The sequence below is a fragment of the Arvicanthis niloticus genome, chromosome 2 (genome assembly GCF_011762505.2).
Source record: "Arvicanthis niloticus isolate mArvNil1 chromosome 2, mArvNil1.pat.X, whole genome shotgun sequence".
Classification (NCBI taxonomy): Eukaryota; Metazoa; Chordata; class Mammalia; order Rodentia; family Muridae; genus Arvicanthis; species Arvicanthis niloticus.
This window is the reverse complement of record NC_047659.1, coordinates 37733623-37754660: the sequence shown is the minus strand read 5'-3', so window position 1 is coordinate 37754660 and position 21038 is coordinate 37733623. Positions and strand designations below refer to the sequence as shown.

Here is a 21038-nt window from a genome sequence, read left to right as displayed (position 1 = left end):
GTGTTTCTGTGAGGGTAATATTGAAGAGGAAGCTTAAAGCCACTTAATACAGTATTTGCGCTATTTATGTGCTCGTCGTCTCTGCTGGTTCCTCTGTGTGACAGTGTCTTTTTCATACAGCATACATTTAAGTTCTTAGGATCAGTGGCTATTTCTGCTTTCAGGATACCTTTAAGTTTGTGTGTGTGTGTGTTTGTGTGTGTGTGTGTGTGTGTGTGTGTGTGTGTGTTTAATTTGTAAACTGTGTGGCTGTACCCTGCATTAGCTTTAAGCTCACAATCACATAAGGACCAACTCTTCTGCCTCAGCCTCCAAAGTTGCTAGGATTAAGGATGTGAATCATCATCCTTGGTAACCCAATGTTCTTGAAAATTGCTGAGGAAGACCTCCAGATCTGTGATTTATGTTTTGTGCTAATATTAATTTTGGTAGAAATTAGGGAAACTTAAGTAGATTTATTAATTTATTGGAAATTAGTGTGACAGGCTTATTGACATAGTAACACAATTATATATTATACAGCCATATATATAAATTTTATTTCTAAAGACAAAAATTAGTGTGGAGAGTGGCATTGTTTTACATCTTTGCAAAGCTTTTTAATGTCTGTCTCACTAGAAGACAGCTGGATTCTCATGTCTATTCCTGCGTTCAATCTGTTGTGAAATGTTGTTTTGGTTGAAGTGTATATTTTTAAAATCCAGCCTCACACAGCTATGTAGTTGGAAAAGGGAGGGCCTCACGATCCTTCTGAGAACCCTCTGTCATAGAGTTGCTTTTGGCTCAAGGACATATGTTGTAATTCCAGGAAAAGTAAAAGATATACAAGATGGTCTTGATCATCTCCATATATATTACTTTCAAGTACTCCCCCCCCCTTGTTGTTATGGGCATGCATTGGGTTAAACTCAGCACCAAAATTCAAAACATGACTTCCAGAAACCTATTCTTATCTGTGCAATTTGCAGGGACTTTTCCATCTCAGAACATGGAAAATGTAGCAGGTGGTAGAAATTTACACACCAAGACTCATGTTTTCATTTTATTTTCTACAACTGATTCCCATGTACTCTGGAGACCTCCTTCTCACTGAGAGTAGAATGCACTTATTATGCCAATGACATACACCTTTATCTCTGCAGGCTCAAAGCGGTCTTCTAGGCAATTACTCAACCTTTTCTACACAGTCTTCTGTTGGAAGTCATCATCGCTTTTGATAATCCTTTCAAGAATCTGACAGCCAACACTCTGAACTACCTACTGTCTATGTCCTGGTTACAAGTTGATGCTGAGGAACAGAGTGCTGGGCAGAATCTCTTTTTGTAGGTGATTTTATTTATTTATTTATTTATTTATTTATTTATTTATTTATTTATAAGACTACCTGGCCTGAAACTCATAGAGGTCTTCCCTATGCTGAGTTTTGTAGGTGAAGTGTTGAGAAGATTGTGCACTGGTCTATACATCTCATGTAAGGGAAATGGATTACAGTCTTTTCCTGATGCTTCCTTTGACATGATGCTCTCAAGTTTCATCTATGTTTGGCATATGGTAGACTTTCCTTCCTTTTAAGACTGAGTGAAATGCCATTGTTTACCCATTTTTCTACTGGCCCATGGGTACATAAGGAGTTTTTGTTGTTGTTGTTGTTTTTTCCATCTCTGAATATTGTAGATGCCACTATGAACAGGATCTAAACATTTCTCCTTAAAACTACTTTCAATTCTTTTAAATGCCGGGAACTGAGATTCTTGGGTCCTTATGGTAGTTCTATTTTTAATTTCTAAAGGAGCTGCTATGGAAGTGGCCCCATCTCACAATCCCGCCATCCCACAAGAGTGTAAAAAGCTTTCTGTTTTTCCACATTTCCACTAACATGTCATCCCCACTCCCATTGCTCCAACGGGTGAGACAATAGTTCATTGTGGTTTTGATTTGATTTCTCTGAAGATTTGGGATATAGGACATCATTTTAGATTCTTAATGGGCATTTGTGTATTTCCTTTGGAGAAAATTGATCCATATACCTTGCCTGATATACTCTTTTTCCTTCGATGACACACACTCCCATCTTGTGGGCAGAGTCTCCTTATGTTGACTCAGTGTATTTCTACAGCTATAATCTCATTTGCCCTGTACTGTGGGTTTTATACATTCTTTTCTGCCTGGCTTTTTAGAAGTTCAGTTTCACAAAGAAAGTCTAGAATTTGCAAAAACAAAAACTTATTTTCAAACTATTATCTTCTTACCTGATGATTTAAAAAGCAGGGTATTTCTAGCGGGATTTTCTAACTTAAGATTTTTTGTGGAGGGAGATTCTCTCAAAGCATTATATGAGTCTAATAAATGAATTTATTTACATCCGTCTCCACTCTACTCTTCCTCTACTCTACATCTATTTCCTTTCAGTATTTCTACTTTAAGACCTGGCCATTTGCTGTTGAAATGGAGAGGAGAGGAAAGGAGAGGAGAGGAGAGGAGAGGAGAGGAGAGGAGAGGAGAGGAGAGGAGAGGAGAGGAGAGGAGAGGAGAGGAGAGGAGAGGAGAGGAGAGGAGAGGAGAGAGCCACATGCCTAACCCTATCACACAAAATCTACTAGTAGATTTGATATTTGATTTCATGTCTATTTTGCTGTCTGATAGTAGAATACTAATTTTAAAATACAATTTTAAGAATCATTTACCATTAAAACTTCTCAATGGTTCTTGCCTACAGTAAAAAGTCCACCTTCCTGATGATAACTAATTTTACGTTATTTATCATCAGAATCCTGATAAATGTCTTGTGTCCTTACTCTCCTCTGAGTATTGTTATAGTTTCATTCTTTTGTTCATTTTGAAACCCATGACATCCCCTTTTCTTTTCATGGTAAGTCTCTTAAGAGAGAAATCTTCTCTGTACAATAGTCTTCTGAGCTTTATATTGAAGCTTAATCAAGAACACATACAAATGTTCCAAAAATCTAAATAACCTTCTGAAACCCGAAGGCTTTCTGGTCACAAGCATTTCAGATATGGCTTATTTAATCTGTATTCCAATTTACATCTTTGCAATACAGACAGTTTATAACATGAAACAGACTTCATAGGAACAAAGGCGAATAATCGCTTTGACTTGATTTTAATATTTAGAATTTTATTATGTTGGCTTTTCTTGTGTATTTAAATTTTGTTTTTCTAAAGTAGGCACACATGACAATTAGAGCAAGTTTATCTATCTTTAAACCAACACTGGAAACTAGTAAAGTTTAAAAACTGAAAGAAATGATATATTTCAAACCTCAGAGAGAGCTGGGTGTGGTGGTACACGCCTTTAATCTCAGGACTAGGGAGGCAGAGCAGGCGAATCTCTGAATTTGAGGCCAGCCTGGTGTACAAACTAAGTTCTAGGAAAGGCAGGACTACACAGAGAACCTCTGTCTTGAAAAAAATCAAAACAAAGAAACAAACAAAACAAAAAACAAGCCTCAAAGAGATTTGTAATCTGTTTACAATTCCACAGCTGAGTTTTAATATCTTGTCATTGTACTTAAGAGGGAATCAGTCCATAGCTAACCTCATCCCATACATTTGCATGGAACAGTAAGCTGTTTTGCTGTCACATGTTTATTTATTTATTTATTTATTTATTTATTTATTTATTTCTTGGTTTTTCGAGACAGGGTTTCACTGTGTAGCCCTGGCTGTCCTGGAACTGACTCTGTAGACCATGCTGGCCTCGAACTCAGAAATCTGCCTGCCTCTGCCTCCCAAGTGCTGGGGTTAAAGGCATGCGCCACCACATTTTAATATTTTTATGTTTTCATTTTTTTTGAGACAGTCTCATTATGTAGCTTTGGTTAGTCTGAGGCTCTGTACATATACCAGGCTGGTCTTGAACTCACAGAAAACCACTTGCTTCTTCCTCCTGAGCAGGGAATTGAAGCTGTATGCTACCAGGTCTGCTCACCTTCATTTTTTTTTCTTGTTTGTTTTAAGCTGATAATCCCAGGATTTCTTTTAGAAGGAATTAACATCTTGACATAGAATATACTGTTTCTCCTCATTTTGTCCTGACAGACCTTTATATGCCTAACAAAATGTGGGAGAATCAAACTATCCATTGTTTCTTGCAAAGTTATTTCCTTGCAGAGTACAGTATCTGCTTTGCATCGGGTTCCCACTCTGGTAGTAAGTGACCACTGTTAGGAAACATTCTGTTTGCCGAGGTTCAGCCACCCTTCAGCTACCTTCCCAAGATGTTCCAGAGCTCAATTCCTCAGGATCAGTCTTGCAAGAAAGTGTCGCTTTTGTTCTGTATGGCGGTGCCAGGGCTGCTCAGCCAGGCGGTGCCATTTTCCTGTCTGTGGCCCTGCATCTGTCTCTTTGACAGCCAGTTCCCGATGTGCCTGGGGATTGCTTGCAGGTGTTTATGTCCCAGCAGCACCTCACCACTCAATTCTCAGGTTTATTTTCTCTCCTGCTTTTCTTCTTGTTTGGGGATGTGTTTCCTACCATCACAGTTTGGTTTATGTTCCATAAGTTTTCCTTCTCTTCCCAACTTCCTCTTAGACATTGTAAACCAGAAACATAAAGATCTGCAGGGCTTGAGCATTGGTGTCAGATTTGGGAATTTGGTTATCTGAATGGATGATAATTCTTAATGAGCAAATCATGTGACAAGTGTCTATTCTTTGTTTCATGTGGGTTTGTTGTCACTTGACACTGAATTTATTTATTACTGCAGATAGATTATTTGTGAGTAAAAACTTGGAAAATTATCAAGTGCCTTATACTATCTACTTGGCATATTATTATATTATATTATATTATATTAGCTATGGGTATTAAATTTTATGGTCAGTTATGTGGAATTTTTGCCATGTTATAATGATAATCACTTCAACTAGTTCAGCCAAACATCTGGTCAAATCCATTTTAATTACATTTTTACTCAGTTGATTAATAGGCCTGTATAACGTCCAAAATAGGCTGGAAGGTTAACTCTGCTCCTTAGTAAGGAAGTTTCCTGTTTGTCTTGTTGACGGCACCTGTATGACTCAATCTGAGCCAGATGTTGTTTTTCATCATTTCATAATGTGTCATTTCTGCACACCAACTCTCTTTCATAGTTTTGGAAGCAAAATCTTCATTTCATCACCGAGATATTGTTGATGACAGCTGAGATACCTAAATAGATATTCACATGGACACAGAGATGGACAGATTTCTCCAGACTGAGCAGGCAGGGAATGAAACATACAACAGGAAGAAGAAGTTAAGACTAGTTTTGATAACAAACCCCTCAAGTTTTGACTAGACTCTGTGATATACTGTCAAACTACCCTAGGACTTAATAACTAACCACACAAACTGTGAGCTCTTTGTTCTTAGATACAATAAGGAAACTGTACTGGCTTCTCACCAGGTAGATTTACCTGAATAGATGAGGGGCTTTCCTCTCCCTGCTCCTTACCTATTTTATTTCAGTGGGAGAGAGATGGGACTCAGCCTTCTAATTTTATAAAAGTCCTTTTGGTTTTCTGATTTACAAAAAGCTGGTGTGTGTGTGTGTGTGTGTGTGTGTGTGTGTGTGTGTGTGGTGTGAAAAAAACTAATTATCTAATTATCTAACGAATGATATCTTAAAGGATGGATTTGGAAGCCTCCACCAGTTCTGAGTTTATGTGAGTGGATAAAAGATGATTTTAACTTTGAAGTCCAAAATCTGAGGGACTAAGAAACTAGGTGAATGTGTGAAGTGGCCTGGGAAATTCAGGAGGTGGTAGTAAGGACTTCTTCAAACTGGAGGATGGATATCTCTTGAAAGACATTTCATTCATCAGAAATGTAGCTGTACCCTGGCAAAGTGGAACATGCCTGGAATCTCAGCACTGGCAGGTAGAGAAGGAGGGTCAAGAGTGAGTGTGAGATCATCCGTCTTTCTGCCTCAGTGACATGACACCCTGTCTTAAAAACAAAACCATTAGCAAGGAAACAAAACACACAACAATGAACACCTATCTGTAGACAGATTTAGCCTTTGGTCTCAATTTTTGTAAAAATATAATCTCCTTCAGAGGCTGGGGAAAGGAGGGGTTTTGGTCTTGTTTTGTTTGGTTGGTTTGATTTTTTTTTTCCTCATGTGTAGAGGTTTATTTTCATCTTTTTCAGTGTGAAACTGCTGTTTCGCTAATGGTGTTTTACTTTGATGGACCATGAAACAATTTCAAAACTTTATATGTAATATGCATACTGTACATTGCTTTTCTGTCTCTGGTCTCACTGTCTGCCTGTGTATCTGGGGTGTCTGGGAAGGTTGAGGAAGATGGGGATGAGCAGAAAGAGAGCCAGCATTCATGTCTCTTTTAGATCTACCTTTAGGTCTGTACCTAGTCCTAAAGAACAGTGCTAAGAAAATATCAATGATATGAGAGCTACCTAAGGGCAGGAGAAAGCACCAAGAAGATGGAAGAATTGTTTTAAAGTTAGAAGTACTTTAGGGACATCTGAAGAAAATATTTTTTTAACTGTGGTATTCCTTTTGTTCCCACGTTAGGGCAATGGAATTTCATGAGTCACTAAATACATATTTTGAAATCTTGCATCACTTTTTTTTTTGAATACTGTAAATGTTCATCACAAGAATTCCCTCTTGTCAGTCTTCTAATAGCACATTTCCGTGGTGATTTATGGGTGTTGGGACATAATGGTCTTAAGCCTCAGTTCCTTATTAATTCTCAAGCTGGGGTAAGGCATGAGGGCAAGAAATGAAAATGTTAAATTTTGTGTGAAGACACGCTAAGTTTTGTCTTTCCTTAATTGTGTGATCTTTAGCCTTTTCCCATCCATTTGGTGACAAGAAAATTCTTCTATTTAGCGATACATGTGATTTCTTACAGATTCAAAGATATACTTGACTTAAGAACGCTTTGTGATGTCTTTAGTCCCAGTCTCGGCTATTAGTTTTGGAACCTGGATCCATGTGAAGCTCTGAGATGCTCAATTTTGAATTTGTGCTTTTTCCTTTCTTTTATAGAAAAACGAATTTCACACTGGCACAAGGCAATGACTGCTCTATTATGAATACATTTTAAAAATTTTAAACTAGATGCTTGTGATCATAAAAATATTAATAATAAGGATTAGTCATGTTCATAGCTCTTTTATGAAGATGCCTATAATTCCAAATTACAGATAGGTAACTTACAGGTTAGAGGACACTAGAGTATATTTCTCTGCTTTGGACCATGCTTCCCCCCCCCCCGCCCCCCCATTTTTGGATATTTTACTTGACTCTCCTCCATCCAGGCTCTTTCATTGAGGTCTTGGTTCTGTGTTTGGAGACTCATGCTTTGGCTTATGAACAGTTACACCAAAAGCATCAACAGATGGATGGAATTGCTAAAACAATACCTCAATACCCTCAATACCTCAGGAAGACTGGTAGCCTGGAATGTTTCTATCTTTGGCTCTTAAACGTTTATTTTAATATTTGATTATACGTATATGTCTGAATCTGTGTCTGTGCGTGCCAGTGCCCAAAGACATTAGAGGGTTTAGAGTCCCCTGGAGCTGGAGTGATATGCAACTGCCAGCCATGTCACATGGGTATTGGGGAACCAATCTCTGGGCCACTGCAAGAGTAGTACAAGTTCTTAACTACTGATCTCTCCAGCCTGATTGTTCTCTCTCTCTCTCTCTCTCTCTCTCTCTCTCTCTCTCTCTCTCTCTGGAAATTTTGTAGCTAGTGCTATTCATATCTCCACTGAAACCTGGTCATCCTCATGGGAAAAGAGCTTACGAAAGACCGTCATAAAATCATCAGACAATTTTGAGAAAGCATACAAGGGAGGTGCTGGTGTGAGTTTGCGATCGCAAGTACTAAGATTTTAAGATAACGCCTGCCATTCTCTAAAAGCTAATGGAGCAGGAGTGCGGTGGAATCGCTGTACATGTATGTGTTTAGGAATTTCAGGTAAGAGCTGCTAGGCACACTGACAGCTGAGATGCTGATGGAATCCTACCTAGTTGCGTTATCCCTTAGAGGACATGGTCTCATCTTAGGCATTGCTGCCTGAGTATGGAAGAGTGCGTTTGGGGTGACCGACTCTTTGTTTTGTTATCAGGAACACCTCTTGGAGTACCTACGGGAACAAGAGTTAGTTACTGAAACAAATTAGAAGAACTTTTAGGACTGCAACATCCTGAGAGAACTCTGATAGAAGTTGGGGACAACCCCGAACTGCTGCTGTTTCCCAGCAACCAATTTCTAGTGTAGAGCGAGGTATGCTTTTGTTATTTGTTTGTGTGTGTGTGTGTGTGTGTGTGTGTGTGTGTGTGTGTGTGTGTGTTTCGAGACAGAGTTTCTCTGTGTAGCCCTGTCTGTCCTGGAACTCACTCCGTAGACCAGGCTAGTCGACTGACCGAGGTCCGCCGGCCTCTGCCTCCCGAGTGCTGGGATTATAGGCGTGCGCCACCTCCGCCCAGCCAAGATATTATTATATCTCATTTATTTCCTTATTTCCAAGCAATCACGTGGAGGTGAGAGGACAACCCCAGAGATGCTTCTCCTGTCACGTGGGTCCAGGCATCTGATAACTTTACCCTCTGAGCCATCTGGCTGGCCCCTAAGAATTCACTGCAGAAGGAGTAAGGAGGCTTTTGACTTTTGGAATTGCCGAGAAGGGTTTCCGCAGCCGGCCTAGGCCAGGTTCTTAATACTTTGGAATCCTAGTGAGGTGCTTTGAGGAAGGACTTGTTTGTCTAAGGGTTAAGGATACTTTTGCCTTCCTGAGTTTTCTACAAGAGGACTTCTTTCTAAGATGTCCTGGCTTTGGTTGGAGTTAGGAAAGCAAGGCACCACTTCTGAGGGGCGATTGTGTAAGCAGATCAGAATGACTTTGGGGTTTTATTTTGAAGACTGGCTCTGTAACGGTCACAGATCTTCATTCTCCCTAATAGCAGCTAAAGTTCTACAGAGTTTGATTAAGCCATTAGAATAGGTTTTTTTTATTGCTCACCTCTGAGTATCTCTCACCCCGGGGGAAGTCACAGCAGCCTAGACACTGCCTTGATTAATCCTGACAATACCTCACGGCCATCACTAGCTCTTCTTCACATTAGCTAGAGCGCATCGTGTAGCTGAAAAAAACTAATAGGAGCAGGAACAGCAAATGGGAAAAAAGGGGGGAAGGCCAACTTAAAATTCTGATTTAAATGTCTAGTATATTGAAATTGAGAAGAAGATGTAAAATTAAGAAAGTTACAAGCAGGAAATGGCAAACACCAGCTGAGGCGACAGAGAATGCCATATGTTATATGTTCTTCATGCTTTTTTTTTGCTTCTGCTTTTTTTTCAAAAAAGACTATATATAAAGTACACACATTATATATATATATATATATATATATATATATATATATATATATGCATACATTACCCTGGCACATGTATCATTAAGGATCTCCTTGGAAAGACAAGTTGATATATTTATTTTTTGGAAACAAAAATTCAGAGTTATTTTCTGCAGCATCAGGTTTGCATTTATACCAGTAATCCCATGACTCTATTCATTGTTGAAGATTTAAAATTCGAGTCAGTTTTCTTTTAGATTTCCTGTTGGATTTTATCTATCCAAGTGCTGAGCTCGGCTGTCTCTCTGTGTTTCTGTTGATGAGCATCCAAGGAATAGTTCTGAAGCCTGTTCCCATCTATTCTTCCCACAATATTTGTTTAACACCAGATAAACAACTGATCACAAAGAATAAACAACGGTAGACTGTTCTTAATGCCATTGTATTGGGGCCATGCGAATCTGGGAAGACTTTAGTACACAGAGACAAGAGTGAATTTTGAGAATTACATACTGTGGAATTAGTTGTGGATGTCGTAATGGCTATTCCTCATCGTCTACTTGACTGGATCTGGAATGAACTACAATCCAGTATTGGAGGACACACCTATGATCTAGATCTAGAGGCACAGTGGCCATGAAAAGCTTAGGTCCAGGCAAGGTAGTATATACCGTTAATCCCAGGAGACTGAAGTAAGGGGATCTCTGAGTTCAGGGTCATCTTGGGACAAAGCAAGTCCCAGATCCAGGTGTGGTGATACACACCTTTAATCTGGGCCACACCTTCTGCTGGAGGCCTACATCTTATTATGCCCTTATTGGCATTGGAAAAAGGAAGATTCACTCTTCTTTGACTGCTTGCACATCTGTTGGAACCTACTTCTACAGAAGACCAGCTGAAACCACCAGCCTCAAGGGATTGAGCAACTACTAGATTCTTGAACTTCCCATCCACAGCTGCCTATTGTTGGGTTAGTTGGACTCCAGACTAAGACTTCACAATACATTCCCTCAATATAGCGAGACATTCCGTACAATCTGTGACTCTAGAGAACCCTGAATAACAATATCAAAACTCACTCATTATTCTTGTTTAGAGTTATATTTTATTTTAGTTTTAGTTTTTTATTGGATATTTTATTTACATTTCAGATGCCATCTCCTTTCCCCATTTCCCCTCCCTAGAAAACCCCTATCCCATGCCTCCTTTTCCTTTTTGCTTTTATACAATTTTTTTAAATGTTAATCAAAGGCTTTATAAGTTTGGTAATGCTCAATCAGAAGTGTAACCCAATACCCAACTTAGATATATCAACTATCTTTGACTGGTGGAGACACACGAACATCTGCCTCCATGTCTCCCCACTCTCTTTCTCTCTCTTTCTCTCTCTCATCACCTAGCTTCTCCTCTCCTTCTTCTTCTCTCCTTACAGAGTTATATTTTAAAGTTGGCATTCCCCCCACAATTTGTTGTTCAAAACCCTCTGCACAGTTATATCCTGTCATATGCTGCTGTAAATAATAATCAATAATGCATTTGATAAATGGCCAGAAGTTTCTGGTTGTTCAAAAGTCAACAGCTTTGGGAAAAGGAACATCTAGTCATCCTGTCCTCTCGTCCACGTTTCTCCAGGCCCTAGATGTCCTTCACCCCCTTAGTTTCCTTTCCATATGTCAGAAATGACTACTAAAATTTCTGTGTGTTCTATATTCATAATCTTTTGGAGAAAAAAAAACAGAAAAAAAAAGCTTCTTGGTCCTAACAATTTATTATCATTTTACCAACTTTCAAAATTATACAACAAATTCTCCTTCTTTTCCTTACAATGCAAGCAGTGTGAGGAGAACCTTCTCCCAGAGCTTAGGTCTCTGCCATTTTGCCGAGTGTAAGTTGAAGGAAACTTCTCTTGTCAGACAACAGAAGAGGGACCAAGAAAAGCAAAGAGATGCATGTATTTTCTGTACACCCTAGAAGCACATTTCTTTACCATCAAATACATCCTAGTGGGTGTGATGCTCTTCTACAAGACTCATTTTTAGAAGGAAAAGTTTTCTACTTATTTAAAAGTCAACAGTGACCTACTGTGTCAACATAGGCTAAAAATGGACTTCAGCAAAAGCTCTAATTAGTTTTTAGAGCAAACTCTGGGACCTGCGGATCCTAAGGGGTAAGAACCATAAACATCCACTCTGCAAAGTCACCGGTCTTCAGTTATTTTAAAAAATCCAGAGTTGCAGGATATTTTAGGAAGGTGTTCCTTCCTCTTTGCTTCTCTTTGGTGTTTTGGGTTTTTGTTTCGTTATTTCAGGATGGGCTAGGTGGTGTGATCCTTAGCCTGCCTGGTGCTGGGGTTGTATGTGTGTGTGCCATCACGTCTGGCTTCTTTTTCTTAAATAAGGATGTCGTATTGATTGTGTATTTTGCTTTATAAGTAATAAGGGTAGGTTAGTAAAATGAAAACATGAAATAGGACAATAATAGCTTTTATAAAAAATTATAAATGAAATATTTATAAATGCAAAATCCCAGGACCATCTGATTGACAGGTACAACAGACCTAGCTAATTCTTTGTCTCAGTTGTTACAAAAAGATGCAGAACAGCTGCCAGGAGTCGATGTGTTCAGTGTATTTCTCAAAGAAGGAACAGGGAAATCTAGAGGAACAAAGGACTGTGCCAGCATAGCTGACAAAACAACCAGAACGTAGTGAAACCCCAAACCCTGTAGTATCAGAACAATTAAATGAAACAAAAATACCACTGAACATAAAGCAAGAGGTGGATTTTGTAAATACTTAAATGTGTCTAAAAAAGAAAGGAGACATTTGTAATCTTATCTAAGATAAGAGGTAAAATGGACCTGAATTCTTCTATGTCACTCTCTCTCTTCCAATCCTTCTTACACACACACACACACACACACACACACACACACACACACACACCATGCCAAAAGCTGCAGGCAGAGTCACTGGGTCCCTGAAACATAAGATGTTTGTAAATACAAGTGTGTAGTAAATGTTCCTGCTTCTTGTTATATCATTTAAGGTGATGTTCAGGTACCTTGAGTTCCAAGGGGAAAGAAATATATAAGGACAAAAGAAAAGGAAGAAAAGCATTTTACAATTGTGCTGCATTTTCCAGGTTCAGTACCTTTCTTTTGTTTGCTTTGCTTTCTGCTGCTGCATATGCTTCTAAATGCACTTATCTCCATGGGTAAGCTGTTATTCGTATGTTACCAAGAATTCTGTTTTTAAATATTTATTTATTCTGCTTTATTTTACTTTTATGTGTGGCACGGTGCACATGTGGGGTCAGAGGACAACTTGTGGGAATTGGTTCTCTCCTTCCATCCTATGAATCCCTGGGACGAAACTCAGGTTACCAGGGTTGGCAGTGTGCTATCAGGTATATGGTTCCTCCAGCTGTGGCCTCACATTCCAGGTGGCATCTGGCACATATGTGTTGAGGTCCAGCTGTGGTTGTGTGTCCTCCACTTCCTCCCTTCTCCGGGTGTTCAGATGGTGCACACCAGGCTGGAAGGTTGAAGCAGAGTCCAGAAGCTGTGGGATCTATAGGATACTGGCTGGGAATGAGTGTGTGGTTAAGGGTGGGGATAGGAGGGGTGAAGGTGGAAGGGTGGGTGCCTCTTCAAAAATCTTAGTGTTACAGCTCTTTTAGACAAATGCTGAAGCCTTCTCTAAGGATCTTCAGTGAAACAGTTCTCTTAAATGATCTGAGCTGGGCACATTAACTTTATTCAGGGTGGATGTGGTGGTTTGACTATGCTTGGCCCAGGGAGTAGCACTATTAGGAAGTGTGGCCCTGTTAGATGACATGTGTCACTGTAGAGATGAGATTGAGATCCTCCTCCTCCTAGCCATATGGGAGATATCGCTCTCCTGTTTACCTTTGGAACAAGATGTAGAATGTTCAGGTCCTCCAGCATACCTGCTTGAATGCTGCCATGCTTTCTTCCTTGATGATAATGGACTGAACCTCTGAACCTGTTATCCAGCCCCAATTAAATGTTGTCCTTATAAGAGTTGTCTTGGTCATAATGTTTCTTCACAGCAATGGAAAACCTAACTAAGACAGAAGTTGGTACCTAGAGTAGGGTATTGTTGTGATAGGCCTGACCATGATGTTGTTTGGAGGAATGTGAATTTGGGGATTTTGCAAAGCAGTGGAATGCTTTAAGTGGGATTTAATGGTCCATCCTAGTAGGAATATGGAAGACACTGATGCTGAAGGTGTTTGACCTGTGCAGACTTGGTCTAAAAGGTGTCAGTGGAGAAGAATTTCAGAATGTGGCCTAGAGACTGTTTCTGCTGTATTTTGGTGAAGAATGTGATTACTCTTTGCCCTTGTCTGAAGAGTCTACCTGAGGCTAAGGTAAAGAGATTTAGATTAATTGCATTGGCAGCAAAAGTCTCAAAGAAACCCAGCAGAGACTTTGTTGCCTGGTTTAGTCTCATGAAGAGCATTTTGATCAAGCGTACTAAGCTTCGGAAGGAAAAGTATAAAATATATGGCTCAAAGAATAAAGAAGTAGAATGGGGCCGAATCCTATGTTCAAGAGATAAACAGATTGATGATCTGGTGACCTTGGGACAGATCTCACCCAGCTAAGCTTATTGTTTATGTGTTTGCAGTTGAACAAGGAATAGTTATATCATGTTAGGCATTATTACCTGGTTATCATGTTCATTTGGACTTTTAATCTGGAATGAACTACAATCTAGAAACGGAGGCCACATTTGTGATCCAGATCTTGAGGCTGGAAGACACAGGCTTTTTATGACCTGGATCTTGAGGAATAGTGTCTATGAAAAACTTCGACTGAAGCATGGTGGTATATACTTTTGATCTCAGGAGACAAAGGCAAGCAGATCTCTGAGTTCAATCCAGCACAGGATACAGCAAGTTCTAGGTGAGAAAAAGCTTAAGTCCAAGTGTGATGGTATACAACTTGGATCCCAGCATTCAGGAGACAGAGCCATGCAGATCTCTGAGTTCAGGTCAGTCTACATAGCAAGTTCCAGGACAGCCAAGCTTAGGCAGAAAGGGAGTTGAAAATCAGAAAACTGGTGATAATGTAATAGAATAAAGGGAGCCATGTCCCAGTTTCACAAGCAGAAGAACTCAGCAGCTTCAGCCATGTGGCTTGGTTTTAGAGTCCAGAATAGAAGGAATTACTAGGATTAATTAATGCTGGTTAGGTGGGGCTAAGAAATTAGCAGTGATTAAGAAGAGACCAGCATCACTGAAGTGAAATCTAGGAAGTGTTTTCTGAAAGCACAAAGAATCTCTGTTCCAGAGATAGCCAAGATTGTACCTCTTGCTTCAGCTGGACTTGGTAATGTGTAAGAATTATCCAGGTGGTACTGGTTTTGAAGGCAAACCAGAGCAACTGAGGCTTGGCACTGTGTGGGGTCAGGGAAGGCCATTGGTGAAGGTGCAGGCTCAATTGTAGTTGATTGCCTAACTGAAGGAGTCATACAAAGAAATTGAGGCTTGGCACCATGGAGAGAGCCTTTAAGAGGCTACAGATGAAACATAGTCATAGCAGAAGACCCCAGCATATTCCCAAGCTCCTTTGAGAAGCCCATAAGATCATGTCTGGATCCCAGACATTGGAACAAGAAACTGTAACACGACTTGGAATTGCCTTGGAGACCCCAAGATGTTTGAGATGGCAGAGCTATAGGATACCTGCTGTGGAAAGCTGCTAACAGGGAGAGGAACCAGCCAAAGAGAATTGTGCTGCAGTCAATAAAGCAGGAAGGAGTCGGGCATCAGACATGGAGTTGCAAAGTTTGGAGTTTGTCCATCTAGGTTTTGGTCTTGCTCTGGTCCAGTATTTCCTCACTAAAGTTTTGGAATGGTAATGTATATCCTGTGATATTGGGTGTATGTGCTCTGCACTTTGATTTTGTTTTATAGGGGATTACAGTTAAAAGACTGCATGAATCACAGAAGAGATGTCGAACTTTGGACTTTTAACGTTGATGAGACTGTTACAGACTATGGGACTTTTGAATTGGACTAAATAAAGTTTGTATTATGCTATGCTAGGTATGTCCCCCCATAGACTCATGCGCTTGAAAAAGTCTATGGGATCAGGGAGTGGAATGTGGTGGTTTGAGTATGCTTGGCCCAGGGAGTAGCACTATTGGGAAGTGTGGCCTTGATGGAGTAGGTGTGGCCTTGTTGGAGGAAGTGTGTCACTGTTGGTTGTGGTGGGCTTTGAGACCTTCCTTGCAGCCACATGGGAGACAGTCTTCCTCCTGTTTGCTTTTTGGAACACGAGTAGATCTTTCAGCTTTCCCAGCATGTCTGTCTGGTTTTAAGGTCTGAGAATTGCCAAAAAAAATAATATCCCTGACTCAAGTAATATGCAAAAATATAGTAGTAGTCTCCCCATTTGGACCTGGTAGACTCATGCAGGCCCAGCTTTTATTGTTGGGGGAATTTCAAGGAGGGGTACATGCCCTTTTACCTTGATTAATCAGCTCTATTTCTAGGGGTCTGACTGATTCTATAATTGGTTAGGGCTCTGGAGACTTTCCAGAGTGGTTACTTACTCATTCTAGCTACCTACTCTTGCTTCAGGCCAAAAAACAAGGTGTCCTCAGATTGGCTATTGGAGGCTGTGGTTGGTTGGCCAAAAGTTCCTGGATCCAGGTTCTCATTCCTGGGAAACAGAAACTTAAGCCTAGTATTCCAAACTGCCAGTTTGCAGCCTATCATGGAGTCAGCCTGTCTCTGGCTAACTCTGTCCTCTCACTGGATGCTGCCATGTTTCCCACCTTGATGATAATGGACTGAACTTCTGATCCTGTAAGCCAGTTCCAATTAAACATTGTCCTTTATATGAATTGCCTTGATCATGGTGTCACTTCACAACAATGGAAACCCTAAACTAAGACACTGGGCTTGTATGCAAATGCTTTATTCAGGGTGGAAAAGGGCTATATACAAATTTTGGAGTGTGGGAAGGAGTTTTCAGGGTAAATAAAAAAATCATTGGCTAGAGTTTAAAGTACTATAAATGTCTCATTTGTATGGAGAGGCATTCCAGGAATCCCAGGTACTTGCTGGTTGGGTTCTTAGGAAAAGGGGCAAGGGGGAGTTGACCTTGTAGGTCTGCCAAAGACTCCTTGACCTTTCCCAGGTAGAGGGTGTGGGGGTCAGTCTCCCCAGACAAGATCAGAAAAGTGAAAGCCCAGCTGGTAAGGGGAATCCTCCATTTTGCATTGACCTCAGAGGAGCTATCTGGTCATGGTAGACTTCAACCTTAGTTAACAGAGTTTCCCCACATTAGAAAACCACATTATCTGTTGAGCTATTTTGCTGTGCTGAGTCTTATACATTTTGTTCATGATAGTTTAGTTACTTTATTTTTCAATCCTTATTACTTATGATTAGTTTCTTCACGTCTTCATGAATGTCATTGAAATATGAAGCACAACAGCAAGATAGCCTCTTGAGCATCCATTCAGAACCATGGTGGATAATTTAGTGAGCTAACCCTACTTGAATTCATGATAGACAGCAGGTGAGTAAGAGAGAAAGAACAGCTATGTTCCACAGGGATAGATGAGTAAGCATTTGGAAATTGTTCTATAGCTGGAGAATGTTACAACTTGTATGAGGAGAACTACTTAGCAGGTGTGTAGACTTTCCAGTCTACAATAGAGCAGATGAGTTCCTTAAAATGGTTGTATTAGGGGGGCAGGCTGAAGATTTTTGTGCTGTTCATCATCTTACCGAGAGTCCTATATAAACAGGTTTACTTTCTATTTTTGAACAAAGAAAGCAGAGGGCTTTGACAGAAGTACACTGTAATTGTGACCATGTGTGAAGCCCAAATATAGTTCATGACAACATTTCTACCTGCCGCTGCAAGAACTAAGACATTTGGTGAACTACTTTCTAAAATTTCAAATAAATTTTTTAAAAAATCAGAAACCACATGAAAGCAAAAAGGAATCCTGTCTTTCAGACTAATGTTTCAGAGTGTGTGTTTCTAGTCTTTTTTCTTTTAATTTAATAAAAGAAAAGCTATATTCCAAGCTATATTTCTATGAAGAAAATAGTCATTGAAAAATGTTTAGACAATTCAGAAAATATGAAGAGAAAGTCTCCCCAAATCTCGTTAACAAGAGACAGTTACTATGAACGTTTGAGTGTATTTTCTTTCTGCATTTGAACAGCAGCAGCAGTAGCAGTAGCAGCAGCAGCAGCAGCAGATGCAGCAACAACAAAAGTCTGTGCCTCTAAGAAGGCCCCTTACCTCCCAGATTCATTCTTCCTAGACATGCAATGATCCAACTACAATTCCCAGATTTCCTTGGCCCTAAGTGTGGCCACGTGTTTCTACCAATGATGCAGAACAGAAGTCATGTGTGTGTTTTCTGTTTCTTTTCTTTCTTTATTCATTTTTAAAAATTTTAACTTTTTTCTTGTGTGAATTTCACATCATGCACCCTAATCCCACTCATCTCCCTCCCTCCATATCTGCTCTCTACCCTTAAAACCTCCCCCACAGAGGAAAAGAAAACAAAATAAACAAGCAAAACAACAACAAAACTCCCTCTGTTTGGAAGGCTGGGAAGCTGCAATAATGTCCCATAGTGCACCCTTTTGCCCAAACAGTTTCACTTGCAAATGTGCATTGCAATGAGTGATTGATTTGATTTGAGGCCTTTGGCTTTTACTACACTCTCAATAGTGGATCCTCATCAGGGGTTCTCTCAGATATCCTGTTGTTGATTGGTGCCATAGAGATCCTGTGGCTTTGGATTTGGTTCTGCAGGACCAGCCCCTTTCATACATTCTAGCAGTTCATAGATGGGGTAGATCTATGTTGGGGCAAGCTAACTCGAAACCGTGGATCTGGGCCTGAGTGCAAGCTGAGTTGGTCAGCCCGCCAACTCTCCTGTGCCCGAGCCACCAGGGCCATCTCTCCTGCTCTCATGCCCTAGGGGTCAACTTTCAAATGCTGTCCAGGTAAGGGGCAGGGCCAGTTCTTCCTCATGCAGCAGCTACTGAGAGGTAGGACCAGCTCGAACATTAGAACACCATAGTCATGTTCAAGTTAAATTCTCTTGTTCTTTCACTCAAATTCACTTTGTACTATTCTGATTCCCTAGGAAATCTTGTCAGCTATTCACGATGTTCCATACCTTTGGAAGCAAGACAATAATCTAGGTTTACTGCACTGGAAGTAGAAAGCAGTGCAGCTTTTCTTAATCTTATGTTTCTTGGTGGGAAATGCCCTGGGTGCCTGTTTCTGCTCATAGCCACAACAGCTTTACTGTTCCAGGAGCAATATACACGCAGATGTCTCTGCTGCATAGTCAAGCGAAGAGCTGATTTCAATACAGTTTCATCATTTGCTAATAGTTGGAGTAGCGATTATTAAATAATCATTCAGGTTCAATTTTGAGTTCCAGCTGTACTGTTTGTGTAACGGAAACCAAAAGGATGGAAGAAACTAAAGAATCCATTGTTAAAGCTCATGTGTCAAGATCACTTTGTCGGGGGTCATCATTCTCCCCTGCCATTTGTTACTGAATGCCTGAGGTCAAATGTTATACAAGATGATACTTAAAGTTCATTGTGGGATTAGGGCGGTGAAAGAGCCAATTGTGAAACAGAAGAGCAATGAAAAGTGGTGGTCATGAATGGAGAACATTCAGATTAAAAAAAATCCTATAAAGTTATATAACAATTAAACATTTTAATACTTGATGGATCAGTGAAACAGAGTACAGAAATGAACCAAGCATGTAAGGAACGTTGTGTGTTGACATTTTCAGTTAGAGAAGCAAATGCCTATTATTCAGCAAAGATGGTGAGGCCTCTGCCAAGGCATCTGAAAAAAAATATGAAGCTAAGATCTGGATCTGGAGAAGGGGCCTCAGGCTCTGAAGGGGGCAAGAAGGAGACCCAGAAGCAAGCCGAGGAGATGAATAGGAAGGATAAGATGCAGAAACCAAGAAGGCCAGAAGAACCCTGAAGCTGATAAATGAAGGCAGGGATGGGGAAGAGGCCCAGCCACAGGTGGAATTATAAATCTGGCACCAAGTAGTAGTTTCTAGTAGCTAGGATGATGGTGATCCTTTCCATTCCTACTTGAACATCTGGGTCTCCTGCTGTAATATTTCTTGATCTGTAGGTAGGAAGAAGTGTTGTATTGGAGTCAATTGTATAGTATAATGACATACTTTATTTTTAAAAAAGAGCAATACTAAGATGTAAATAAATAGCAGACAAATCAAATATTGAGTTGCAGGGAAACATAGCAAAAACCACAGACAAAAACGTGGGCAATTACAAAATCTTAGGAAATGGAGGGCTTCTCAGTGGCACAAAGTCCAGAAACCTAAAGGAAATGACCATTTGAGTAACAAGAATGTAGAACTTTCAAAAGAAATGAAGTTTAAAATGTTAAAAGCCAGATGCTAGGAAAGGGTGATGTTCACAAATGTGGCAAAGAACTATTTTTTTAATATGCAAAAAAAAACACAAAAAAACAAAAAAACAAAAAACCAACCAAAACCGTGGAAAATAGCTGAAAAGATGCATGGATAGAAAAACTATGTAACATACCAGAACAACTGAATCACCTAGCTGGACAGAAGTAGGAGAAAAGTGGGTGTCAAAGAACTTTGATTTAAGGAGGGAGCATCCAAGGTGAAGAGAAAGGATTTCTGGGAATTGTATAAGAAATAGCAGAATTAACCTTGGGAGACACCTAAGTAGTACCCAGTAGCAGGTAGCAAGGGAACCCCCGGGATCCAACCTGCACAGTCTGTTGTCATTCTGGAACTACTGCCCATAGCCTGCAGTGGGAGGCCTTGTGATTATGTGTATATTTTTGGTTATTGTTATTGCATTCAAGGTTGACTGCATCCGGCTCATGAACTGTTCGACAGAAATGATCTTCTATCAGTGACCCAATATGTTGATCAGCTCCACTTGATGGCTCATGTGATTACCTCCTTCCTTAAAAGCATTGCCTAGGGTCCTTGGTGGCTAGAAGAATATCGAAGTGAGGAAGGAAAGCCTACTAGGTATACATAGGTAAGCTTAGTCATCGAAGCCCAGGCCCTTCTTACAGCCATGCTATTGTCCAACCCTTCCCGGGGTCAGAAAGAGGTGTCTACATACTGCACTTAGAGAAGGCACATAAGAAAGAATCTAAGTCCAGTTTGGTTAACCAATGAGTTTATTTGGGTTAATTACAGGAGCGTGGACAACTCAAATGCAAACTACTGAGAAATCCTCTGTGCAGTTTATAGGAGCAACATCACTGAAGAGTTTCTGTCCTCTCCCCTTGTCCCTCCTTCCCTCACTGATCCATTGTTTACCTGTTATATAATCTTGGGGAGAGAAGGGTTCTCTTATGGATGTTATGACGGCTTTATGTTTCATGAGCCTCCTTTGTTCCCTCCAGAGAGAGTATTAGTAGGCTCAAGTTCTGGAAGGTCTTATGCTTATAGTTGCTCTGTTTTAGAACAGTAATGGACTCACCTAATCATGAGGAAATATCTGCAATACATGCTTTCTGGAAGGATATGTGGAAAGAGAACTGAAGTTGAAGAAATACACTTAGAAACTGGTGTGACAATGTGGGTTATCTGTAGGCAGATGAGAGTAACTGTTTATATGTCTTGAAGTCTTAAAAATACT

The 21038-nt window shown here is 40.1% G+C and overlaps 1 long non-coding RNA gene across 4 annotated transcripts in view; it reads left to right on the top strand.

Annotated features, from left to right (window-relative positions):
* LOC143441318 (uncharacterized) overlaps positions 1–21038 on the top strand; it is a 75556-nt gene that overhangs the window by 2997 nt on the left and 51521 nt on the right. The window contains exons 2-4 of one of the 4 annotated variants that reach the window (XR_013108613.1): positions 1143–1322; positions 7727–7957; positions 8109–8266. The exons of 1 other annotated variant lie outside the window; for it this stretch is intronic. This is a non-coding gene — a long non-coding RNA (uncharacterized LOC143441318). The remainder of the gene's footprint in view (positions 1–1142; positions 1323–7726; positions 7958–8108; positions 8267–21038) is intronic. 2 more of the 4 variants (XR_013108611.1, XR_013108614.1) reach the window with 2 other exon arrangements.